Below are 12,749 nucleotides of genomic sequence, written 5' to 3'. Positions count from 1 at the left end.
TAAAAAGTCTTGACCTATGTCAACCAATGGGTAAACAGGTGTGTTCAACATTTACCATGCATCCAACACTCTGTTAAAATGACACGGTAGAGCATAAGAACACATATCCTCTGCCTTCAAATATCTCTTTTTCAGAAATAAAAAAAACCAACTTATACACAAAAATCGGAGGATAGTAAACTATAATATCAAACACACACACAAAAAATGTAATGGCTGTAGATGTATGTCTACAGCTGCTTCTATCATAGATGTATCTACAATAAATGTATCTGTCTGGCTATGAAAGGAGGAAGACAGAGATTATGAAAATAATCAGAAGAAGACCTGGCATTTATTGAGTACTTTCACTTGCCAGGTCTTACTGTTAGAGACTTCTGTCTTAACTTGATATTCACATATATGAGGTAACTATGATGCCCTCATAACAGTTTCACTATTATGAGGAAACGAAAGCTCAGAAAGGTTCAAATACTTACCCAGGGTGCATGTCTAGAACTACAATGTTAGATTCAATCCATTTCTAGATTTCAATGGATATTTGTTGGTATTGATGCTGTTAAGACATTTAACAAAGGGCGCCTGGGTGGCTCAGTCAGTTAAGCGACTGCCTTCGGCTCAGGCCGTGATCTTGGAGTCCAGGGATCGAGTCCCGCATCGGGCTCCCTGCTCAGCAGGGAGTCTGCTTCTCCCTCTGACCCTCCCCCTCTCATGCTCCCTCTCTCTATCTCATTCTCTCTCTCAAATAAATAAATAAAATCTTTAAAAAAAAAGACATTTAACAAAAAAGCTGATCCTGCATCCTTGGGGGTTTTTTCACCATTCAGAAAAGAAATGCTGAATGACATACATAATTAGCCAGAGACATCTACAGAACTGTGAATTAATGGGGTCCTTCTTATGCCCAGAAATTTAAGAAAAGATGCAAGGTACAGTTAAGATGAAAAAGTGAGTGTGAAGAATAAGATATTCCCATCATAAAATGTTTAACCGTCAGCAAGTAGGCTATAATCAGATCCAGTATCATAAAGACTTACTTTATCCCATGAGTGTAAAATGCTCAAGTTGGATGCTCAGAGGTTATAACCAAAAGAGAATCCTCTAAGGACAGCCATAGGTTTTCTGACTGGGTGTATTATATCTTTTTTATTCTTCTAAATCATAGCTGTAATCTTTCACAAGGCATTCGTCTAGGAATAACAGGATATCTACAAAGTTGATGCATGCTTTTCAATATACTTTACATAAGTGGTTTTGATTAAGCTACAAATAATCTTTCCTTTTGAAACTGCAAAGTATGTTTAATTCCTTTTCTAAGTGCATTTTCATAAATATTAGCAAGTATAAAATTTCAATCAACATGAGTACATATAAACTTACCCCATTAAAAACTATGTCTCAGTGAGACATTACTGTTTCAGATTTCATAAAGAAAGAAAACACAAATTGGCTTTTTTTTTTACTATTAAACAACTTAAAAATTTAGATCAGAAAGATTACTTATATTTGAAAACATAAATTGTCTTTCAAAAGGTACACATCTGTCTTTTGAAATCCATATTCTGTGTACTGTTTCACCCTCTCTACTCTCTTTCCTAAAAACCATACAAAGGAGAAATGTCTAGTACTTAAAATATGGGACATAAAGAGAAGTCATCAATAGTACAGACATAGTTGTTATTATTATAGATAAAGAACATTTCAGTCTTCACTTTATCCAGTTCTTTTGGGAAAAGGTGGTAGAAATTATATAAAATTTCTGAAAGTAAGAATGCTCACAAGCATTTCAAATATTATTTTCCAAATTTTACTCTTTGACAAAATTGTTCTTTGAAGCAGAACTCCAAAAGCAAAATTCTACACCAAAACATTCATCACTCTTGCTCAGCAAAACATAGGCAGAAGAACATTCATCACTCTTGCTCAGCAAAACACAGGGCAGAAGATACATGCAAAGCAAGATATTTCATGAGACCACTAACATTTGTAGATTAAGAATTCACTTCCAGATTTCAAATGAACCATGTCAAAGTTCTGACCTAGTTGTAATAGCATGAAAAATAAGAGATGAAATAAATGTTTTGGCAGCCAAGCTTCTGATATATTTGTGAATTTTTAAAAATAAATATCCAGATCTTTTTTTTGTTCCACACAATAATTTCCTAAATGCCTACTATGGGTATCCAAGAATATTGTTACAACTTAATCAATTGTCATTTTTACTCTAGCATGGTTATTTTACTGAGCAGTTGCACTTTGAATATGAAGTTTATTATGCACCATGTTCGCATCTCACTTATTAGTGTACCAGGATGTAAATTCTAGAATTACTTCTATTACCTGTAATCGCTATATAGTAATGACACATCTTTAAATGACAGATTTACTTGGTTTTTGTATTTACTAATGGTTGGCACATAAGAAAAAAATATCAGTAAACTTAAATACTAAGCAATTAAATTCATATATGATGCTCACATTTCATGGCCTGGATGGCAGGCACAGAACTCCCCTCCAAGCGGGCCTTGCTGTTATCTGGAAGAATTTCTAGTGCTCAGTCAGTAGATCTTTGCCATCTGATAGCCTTATCCTTCCAACCTAACATGCTGTCACCAGTTCTTACAAGGTGTAAGTCCTTTGGGTGAATAGTTTTGTTCAATGAAAGTTGGAGACAGGAATCATTGCAGTTGAGAGACCTTTTCCTAATCTGGCATTTGCAGAATTCCAGCAACAGGGCATTTCAGGGAACTAAAGAGAAGTCTTGATTTGACAGGACACGTGACTTAAGCTGAGAAAAATACTTAAGTTAATGAATTGAGATGGCTGGATAACTGCGCTATAAATCAATCAAGAAGACCAGATGACATTGTAAACCACAGACATAATGCTCTTGTGGAAAAGCAGTGCTCTTGTGGTTTACAAAAACATTCTGAGCCTTTGAGAGATTTCAAGGTTAGAAATCCATCCTAGTCATCCAGTGCTATTTATAAAGGGGGAGGAGAAAATTGTTTCTGTTGCTCTTATGGTAAAATTTTCAGCACAAGACGGGAGTTTAAAAGAGCCACTTAAGAAATTAAAAAAACAAAACAAAAAAACCTCTTATGAATAGCTGTGTTACACATGCCCAGAGGTTATTCGAATATTATGGCATTGGGCTTCCAAATTGTCAGATTAGTTTTACTGTAATGCCATTCAGTGATTATGAAATCGCATCCCGATCACAAAAAGAGCATCTTTCCACGGAAAATGTTATAGAAGATCACACTAGAGAGCTGTACTAAGCCATATAAATTTCTGCAAATGACAGCAAAGAAAATTAGGAAGAAAATTGTCTACTGCCCTACATTGACCTTCCTTGTTTCTTCTACACATATTTTCCCCCTCTCAAACTCTTCTGTTTAAATGCCAACTTTTTATATTTTGCTTTGTTCTGGAATGAAGTTATCCCTTAATTCCCTCATATTTTTGTGCAACTCAATTACCAGGATAAATAACAAGAAATGTGTATCTATTTATTTTTACATGCCCTATGGTTTTCCAAAAAGAATATCAAGCAGCTTTCACAAATTCATAAAATTATACAAGATTGCATAAATTAAATGGGAGATAAGAAATATTGTAGAAGAGGTAAAAAGTGGAGCCAGTAACAAGGCTAAAAATGCTCCCTGTCTTATTATGGTCAGGTCACAAACTTGGTTTTACAGCTCTCACCGTCAATGTGAAGAGAGAAAACTGATTAATTCTCAGAATTCATAATATAAAAACAAACCACTTACGGCAAATAATAATAATAGCAAATATCTAATATAGTAATTGTAAAATGCTGGGTGTTATTCTAAGCATTTTACATATATCAACTCTTTTAATCCTCATAATAGCCCTATGAGATAGGCTCCTTATTTTTATCCTTATTTTACAGATGATGAAATTGAGGCAAAAGAGATTAAGTAACTTGCCCAAAGTCACATGGCTTGTAAATAATGACATTGATATATTAATATATGCAGTCTGGTTTCAAAGTCTATGTTCCTGGGGCACCTGGGTGGCTCAGTCAGTTAAGTGTCCTACTCTTGATTTTGGCTCAGGTCATGATCTCAGGGTCATGAGATGGAGACACCCCCCCCCCACCCCTGCTGTGCTCAGCGGGAAGTCTGCTCTCTCTCTCTCCCTCTGCCCCTCCCCCTGCTCACACTCTTTCTCTCAAATAAATAAATATTAAAACAAACAAACACCTACTTCACACTCACAGAGGAAGAAATGTGCCTTTTAGCTAATATTTTAAAATTGATTTTGATTATGTATAAAGACCTTATTGGACCCAAGAGAATATTTCATTGTATATGCACAGGTGATAAAAAACCGTAAATTTGCAGGAAATAGCTTGAATGTTTGTAGAGAATGATGGAAAAGATTGGCACGGTCAAATGAAAGATACTACTTCTAAAAAAAAAACAAAAACCAAAAAACAAAAAAACCCCAAACAAACAAACAAACAAAAAACAAACAAAGTCTATGTTCCTAATTGTTCTGTCATACTACCTGCAGAAAAATACAATTTATATGGGGGGAAATCATTCTGATCCTCATAATGACACTATGTGGTAATGTCCTTGAGAAAATCCTTATAATAGACTCCACAATAATATGAAAGATATGTTCCTCAAATAGACACACATATCACACCAAAAAGCATATTACTGAAATCATTTCTACAGCAGACCAATGCCTGTCAGTGTAGGGGGGGCGGTTACTTTCAGCTATAATGATCATGGAGGTGGTGGCATTTGTTTCAACTCAAAAGGATAAATAGGTTTCTAGAGGAAGTATGGGAAAGATGGGAATTATTTTTAGACAGTATTTTTCAAATAGGCACTAATAGTTGGCTACAACAGAGGAATGAAAACCTTTAGGAAAATGGGATTGCACATTAAATTGATTGTATTTCAATTCACAAACTAGTCACAAATTACATATATATCCTGGCAAAGTTTGGCAGAATTCCCAAACATGTCTGCAGCCCTTATAGAAATATAGATTCCCAGGCTCTGCCAGACCTACTGAGACCTAATTCCTGGGTGAAATATGCAGATTCAGAAAACTCAGATATCATCTCCAGTGCCCACAAGGCAAAGAACTGGACCCAGGTATTTCAAATTGCAACAAAATTCATCAGATCCATGTCATTCGACACAGAAAACTCGAGAACTAATCTATGACTGTTAAGATATTTAAAGCAGTGAATTAGCTGGGGCACCTGGGTGGCTCAGTCGGTTAAGCGTCTGCCTTCATCTCAGGTATTGATCCCAGGGTCCTGGGATCCTGGGATCCTGGGATCGAGCCCCGCATTGGGCTCCCTACTCAGCACAGAGCCTGCTTCTCTCTCTACCTCTGCTGCTCCCCCTGCTTGTGTGCACTCCTATCTGTCAAATAAATAAATAAAATCTTTTTAAAAAATAAAGCAGTGAATTAGCCAATAAAGGAATAATTCTCACTTAGGTCACCTTTTATACTTCAGATTGGTGTGGCATTTCTACCTGAATTTTCTTTCAGTAGAAAGCTTTTCATTACTTTTTCAAAGCACTAACTTGGAAAGAATATGCAGTCAAATGCTCTACCACTGAACTATACCCCCACTAACTTGGAAAGAATATGTACCATTACACCAAAATGTGCCTGACCGTGTTCATTTTGTTTTGAAAAACAAATTGTGTTAATGTGTTAAGTTTTTAGAGAGTAATATTTTACATGTTAATTGAATTGAACGCCTATCTTCACATAAATGTAATTGACATATATTTTGCATAAAATTTCAGTTAAAGACTGAGTTGAGACTTGAAACTCACATATTCACCTAAAACTAAGAGGACAGACCATTTGTTTTATTGCTGGGCACTTGGATAGCTAATGGTCTGTAAAACAGCAAATATAACTTCAATTTGTCCACTTGTTGGATTTTCTCAAAAAAAAAAAAAAAAACTCAGCTGGTCCTGGGTTGGATGAACAAGACATTCCCTTACTTGCATCTAGAAAAAAAGTCCACGAAAACGCCCCCACTTTTTCTTCTTACCTTGGACTATAGTGTAAGTCTGAAATCAGATAATGTTTTCCAGTTTATGTCTCTCAAAGTGCTTAAGGACTTTGTGGGCTCATAAAAGCTGCAGAATAAGATTTTTCCTTTGTTTTTTTTTTTTTTTTTGGATACCTTTGCCAGCGTCCTTTTTTAGGCATTACTGCCCACCAGCTGGCTTTCTTAGAATGGAAATTCTAGGCAATATTTCCTCAGTCACTAGCTTTAAATAAAAACATTTAATTGTGCATTATATGATAAATGGTTAAGAAATTAAAATTTTATCAAATAAAATTTTAAATACAAAATAAGTGATCAGATGGATGGATGAATGGTGGAGAGACGGAGAGATAGGCAGATAGAAGCTTTAAAGAAATGAGAACTAAACAAAACTGTCCTTCTCTATAACTTTGTATCTAAAGCCCCCAAATAATAGTAATACCCATTACTTAAATTTCAATATGTGTAATAAGAATTTTTAAGACTTTAAAATTTATTACTCTTTCCCCAAATACCTCTAATGATTATCCCACTCATTTCTCTTTCTGATCGCTTTGTTCACTAATTGCCCTTAAAATAATGAGTTGATCTACAGGAAAATTGAGGATCAAATGACCTTGATTTATTTCAGTGATATGTCTTCCTAGATTTACATTCATCACTCCTTTTAAAAATGAAACACACCAGGCAGGAAAAAAAAAAGAAAAGAAAAGAAACACACCAAGCTAATATGCTGTCTCCATGTCTTTTTTAACCTTTGGAAAGCAAACAGCATGCTACCAGGCATAGAGTAAATGTCTAAAACAAACTTGCTAAATTAAACTAACTATTGCTCACACTACACATATACTGCAGCCTTGAGAGAAGCAATATGTGAAAGCATGCTTTGTAATGACCCAGTTCAGTTGGGCAGATGAAAGTCTGGGGCATAGCGTTTCCGTGGCTTGATCCATCTGCCACCAGTCACTTGTGGGAAGAGGCTTCTGTTTCTCGTCAGCCAGCAATAGGAAGCACTACAGGATTTAGTAGCTGCTGAAGAACCAAAAGAAAGGGCACACACCAACCCAGCAAGTGAGGGATAGGATCTTGGTTGCCTTATCCTCCCCATCTGGTAAATAAACATTCTTTGCACTGTGTTGCCTCAGATAATACCTCACTTACTAAGTCAGGAAACAATACACTCACTTAGTAAGGAGCTCAATAAACCCATTTATAAGAATAAAAATATAGCCCTTGATGTTTTAACTCACAGAGGCTTTCTATAAATTGAAAAAGTCAACCGTTTGGCGTGTTCAAATTTTTCCTCAACAACCTCTGATTCATTATTTGATATAGTCAGCCAAAGTGAGATTTTAATGACATTATTGAGATACCATTTCCAGTTTCAAATTCACAGCCTGCACATAGTCATAGCCAATGTGAAAGATGAGAGGCAGTCACCCCAGTTAAACTACAAATGGTTTTCTTTCTTTCCTATTAAAAAGAAAGTGGAGTACTGAGATACTCACAATTTGACATTAGATTCAGCGCCAGGGCCTGCCAAATTGGGGAATCTTTGTCTTGAATTAGTGGCCATAGAATTTAGAGATACGAGGCCATATTAGCAATGTTTGCTTTCTCTCTTTCTTTCTTTCTACCTTCAGAGCAGTCCTTTGTCCAATACTCACAACCTCTCTTCTGATTTAATGTGATGTGCAACCACTGAATGAAGTTTAATACTAACTGAAATGAAAAGCAAACCCACAATATTCCACCAAATAGAATTTGGGCAGTAAAATATCCTTAGAGAACAGAGCCTTGCTTGGGGTGGGGATGGTGGGTGGTGGGGCAGGAGAGATGAGGGGAGGGTCCATCCCTCAGTCAGTGTCTCTGCGGGGAGGAGACAGACATTGGTGTGCACTAAAGATCCTCCGGGAGATTGCAAGTTTGACTTTCTTCCATTCCCCAGTTTTTGAGTATCAAGACTCCTTGTTTTTGAGGAGACAATTGCGAAAAACAGGGAAATACATAAGAAAGTGGTTTTTGTTTGTTTACTTACTTGCTTTTTAAACTAAAATTTTATTTGTTTGTAAAGGTTTGAAAGAATACATTTATTAGTCAATGAAGTGGGGCATTAAAAAGTTTCCTTTGTATGAGGTGCTGCAGACTATTAGCTTTGTGACGTGCCTGCTAATAAAAAGACAAATGCGTGTTTAGTGAAGAATAAAGAAACACGAAGGCGTTGGACTATTCCAGTGATCAGGCAACTTTCAGTCACCTAAGGAGACACAATAAACCTGACTATTTTCCCTTCTATAATTCCACATGTTCAAATCGTCAGCCAGCCTGAGAAAGGACTTTTGTGTGATGTTTATGGTGCTTGGTTTTAGAATAAACATGGTAATTCTCTTTAGTGACTGTCTAGTCTTTTCTGGGTAAATTAGGACAAATTAGCAGGTAGATGCTAGAAGGGAGTTACATTACTTAGAGACGGTTATGGGGTGACTTCATTAGGCTCCTGTGCTCCAGTTTCCTTTTCTCCCATCCCCACCCCTCAACTCTGGTTCTGGCCCTCACCCCTCAACTCTTGCCTAAACTGCATATCCTTGGCTTGGTCTCTATTTTCTCATCCAGTATTTGAACAGCAGAGCCACATGTTTAATGAGTCCCCTGAGGGCCCACAAATAAAACAAAAGTGATACTGTATAAGCATAATGTTACAAAAGGTTCAAGTTTCTAGTTTACTCCTTATGGTATCAATCAGTGAGAACATTTATGCATGACCATTACAGCCTCAATGTCTAGTACATGTCTATGTTTTACTTTGGTTATAGCACCAAGAAAATTCTGAATCATACAGACCATTTGTTCAATTAAACAGACTCAAAAGCTTAAAAGAACACTTGAAAGTAAAGTTTGTTTCTCAGAGTCCATAGTCTCTCATGGTTCCTAGAGGGGAGGGGGTTGAGGGGATGGGTTAGCCTGGTGATGGGTATTAAGGAGGGCACGTACTGCATGGAGCACTGGGTGTTATACGCAAACAATGAATCATGGAACACTACATCAAAAAGTAATGATGTGGGTACCTGGGTGGCTCAGTTGGTTAAGCGACTGCCTTCAGCTCAGGTCATGATCCCAGAGTCCTGGGATCAAGTCCCACATTGGGCTCCTGGCTCAGCAGCGAGCCTGCGTCTCCCTCTGACCCTCTCCCCTCTCATGCTATTTCTCTCTCTCTCTCAAATAAATAAATAAATAAATAAATAAATAAATAAATAAAATATTAAAAAAAAACCAACAACTAATGATGTAATGTAAGGTGATTAACATAATAAAAAAAAGTAAAGTTTGTTTCTAAGTCATACTACAAGGTTTACAAGTGCACATTTCTCTAGCAAGTATCCAATTTGGAGAGTGAAGGAATAGATTCCTTGGTTGGCAATATTTGCGCTTAGGCAGAAAATAAATTTTAAATGTATTTGTAACACTATGAAATAGTTAATATGTATATATATATATATATATATATATATACACATATATATATTATATAAAATTTCAGATACATTAGTATTTATCTGCCAGATACCCATTCAATGTGTTGAAACAGTCATATTATTTTGCTTTAATGTTAAATTCAGATATTTCAGTTTCATTTCTGACACAATTTCCAGCCATAAGCGAAGCTTTGCCAGATTAAATCCATTCAGCTCTTTAAAGATATTGGTAAGATATGCAAAATGATAAAATCTTGTTTAAGGAGTAATTAGCTAAAGGATTAACTGTATTAGAAAACAAAAATAGGTGTGTTTTTCTGTCTCATTTGAAATACTTGATTCAGTACCTTGCTCAATGACATTTATCAAATGAAAATGGAAAGGCTAATTTCTGGAATTTATTGCCAACATGAGTACAGGAAACTGAAAAATCTGCAATTTAACGTCAATGAACTGAGTCAAATTTAGAAAATAACTGTAAATGTTCATATTCATCATCTTACAACGATAGCAGTTTTGTATTTACATATATATCTATTGACATGATAAAAAATGTTATGTGTATATACAACATTAAACTGTTCAGTAAATGATTAAAGAGGGTAAGAACCTTATTTTCGTGCACTGAATGTTTTTTTTTTTTCAAAATAACCTTGTAACTGCAAGGATTATAAAAATGTTTACCAATTTCGCAACATAAAATATATCATGGACTTAGGCACTTTTCGTAACAGAAAATGTGAATTCCAATGAATTACTAGAATCTACTTCCTTGTCGTCCAGACATTTTCTGTGAGAATTACTGACACATTCTTTTAGGAAGCAGCATAGCATCACAGTTAAGAGAAAGTACCTTAGGACATCAAAGCCAGTCTTCTCTTGTAAAACCGAGCTCACTGGTTACGTGGCCTGAGGCACTTGGCTAACTATCCTGTGTCCCAGTTTCCTCTTCTACAGAGTAGAGAAAGGGATAGTACCCACCCATGGGATTATTGTAAGGATGATCTGAACTAAGTCACATATAAGAACACCTTGATATTTGCAGGACCTGAAACAAGAATACAAATGAAGTCTCAAATATCATATTTCTAAATATTTACAAGTTATTAAAAGTAATAATAAACTATTAAATATGTTCCACCTCTAACCTTGCAAACATATACCCTCATAAGGATGTGGATGGCTGGGTCTGAACTTAGGACTCTGGACTCCTCAGAGGCCTACCCTGGCACATGGTGGCATGAGAAACACTGACTCCCAGTCTGCAGTGACCTACTTTTCCACCCATCCCTGCCTTCATTCCACACCCTGAGGGATCTTTTCATGGACGCATGTGGTCACCTTGGCTGCATGTCAAAGCTCTGTAGATATCCAGTAGAGTCACCCCTGGGCTGCCCTGTCGTCCTAGGGCTGTACACATACCCCAGCAGTTCAGAAGGCTGGAGCCAGGTAACATCCCCATGCAGGGCCTGGAAGTGGCTGGAAGGCAGGGAATTCTGGGAACAAGGATACCTAAAGGATAATCTGTGGGCTCCAGTTGGGCTTATCTTTTTGATTCCAAGGACTCATGTGTTCCATGGAGAGGGATGTCCCCACAGAAGGACAAAAATAGGACCCCCTAAGGAATGGGACCCAGAGCAGAGGCCCTGCTTGCCCAGATCTAAAGGCAGCATGATTCACATCCCAACTTAGGGCAGTTAGAAGAAAATGAAGCTCTCACCATCATGTTCCATTCTGTTTTCAAAGTATGAAACAGTTGCAAAATTAGTTTATGCTATAATTTATATTTTATTCATCCTAGTCATTCTCATCATAGCCATCAACAAATGCTATCTTTAACTTTCGCTTATAATAAAAAAATCCATTTCTGGCTTTAAAGGTAATTATTTAACCTTTCCCATAAAAAAAAAATACATTGTTGATAGGAGTTAGACCAAAAAAGAAGTCACTTAAAATGTCCAGTAACATTGTCCATTGTTACTATAAAATAATCAAATGTAAAAAATAAAATTTTAAAAGTTTTAAAAAGAGCATCAAAATTTAACCTAAATGCAAAAGAAACTACGAGATTATATCATCTCCACACTAGGCCTTCTGTGTTCACTTGTCCCAGGATGGCTGTTTGAAGGGGGCTGAGTGCCTGCCCCCAGCTGATGCTCCTGAACCTTGCCAGGTATGTGATTGCAAAGCATGGGTCTGGAAACAATAGCCTGACTTGAATATTCTCAGAGGGTTACCCAAACGAATAAACATCCACAACAAAAACAAAGAACGAGCACCAAATCAAAACCAGTATAGCCCAAGAAATCCTGATCAAATATATTTTTGTAAGTATTTCAGAAAAAATGCTCAAAAGCGGCCAGAGGAGCTTTGTTCTCAGTTCAACACAGAATAAATGAGTTAATCCAGTAGCACCTCTTACTGACATGAAGTCTCCAATATTTAAAATATCTTATTATGTGCATTTTTAAAAAAGATTATTTATTTATTTATTTGACACAGAGAGAGAGAGAGAGAGAGTACAAGCAGTGAGATCATGACATGAGCCTAAAGCGGAAGTTTAACGACTGAGCCACCCAGGCGCCCCTATTATGTGCGTTCTTTAAAAGAAGCACTTCCATCTTGCCCTGAGACCTGTCAAGAAGCTTAGTGACCATCACAGGAAGACAGTGTTTTAGAGTGGGTAGCATAGACCTCCCAGGAAACCGGGCAGGACTCTCACAGGTCCCGTTGTCTCGGTGATGAGACAGTTGGTGCTGACCCACTCAATGACTGTTCATCTCAGGGAACATGCAGTAAATCTCACATGCTGAGAATTCATGATAGAGAGATGAAGACTAACCTGGTTTTTTCCAGCAGGCTACTTTGAACTTTTCTGCTCTTAACCTTGTTTCTAGCTTAGAGTGGTGAGGATAAATATTTATTCCATTGATTGGCATATTAATTAGAAATTTTACATGTTAAATGATCTTTTTAAATTGCATTGGAATGAAACACATGAAGATTGCCCTTTGCACCTCCAACAAACACTGGTTCCACTGAAAAGGTTTAAAACTTTAGTTTTCACCCACCACCCACACTTTTTTTTTTAATTTTATTATGTTATGTTAGTCACCATACAATTCATCATTGGTTTTTGATGTGGTGATTCACAATCCACTGTTTTCGTATAACACCCAGTGCTCCATGCAGTACGTGCCCTCCTTAAT

At 36.6% G+C, this 12,749-nt stretch overlaps 1 long non-coding RNA gene across 1 annotated transcript in view; it reads right to left on the bottom strand.

Moving 5' to 3' along the window:
- LOC145722577 (uncharacterized) overlaps nucleotides 1-12,749 on the bottom strand; it is a 234,175-nt gene that overhangs the window by 75,871 nt on the left and 145,555 nt on the right. The gene's annotated exons all lie outside the window — the stretch shown is intronic.

The sequence above is a fragment of the Leptonychotes weddellii genome, chromosome 7, assembly GCF_054177405.1.
Source record: "Leptonychotes weddellii isolate Sample4059 chromosome 7, ASM5417740v2, whole genome shotgun sequence".
Classification (NCBI taxonomy): Eukaryota; Metazoa; Chordata; class Mammalia; order Carnivora; family Phocidae; genus Leptonychotes; species Leptonychotes weddellii.
The sequence above is the reverse complement of the archived record's forward strand: the minus strand, read 5'-3'. Positions and strand labels throughout refer to the sequence as shown.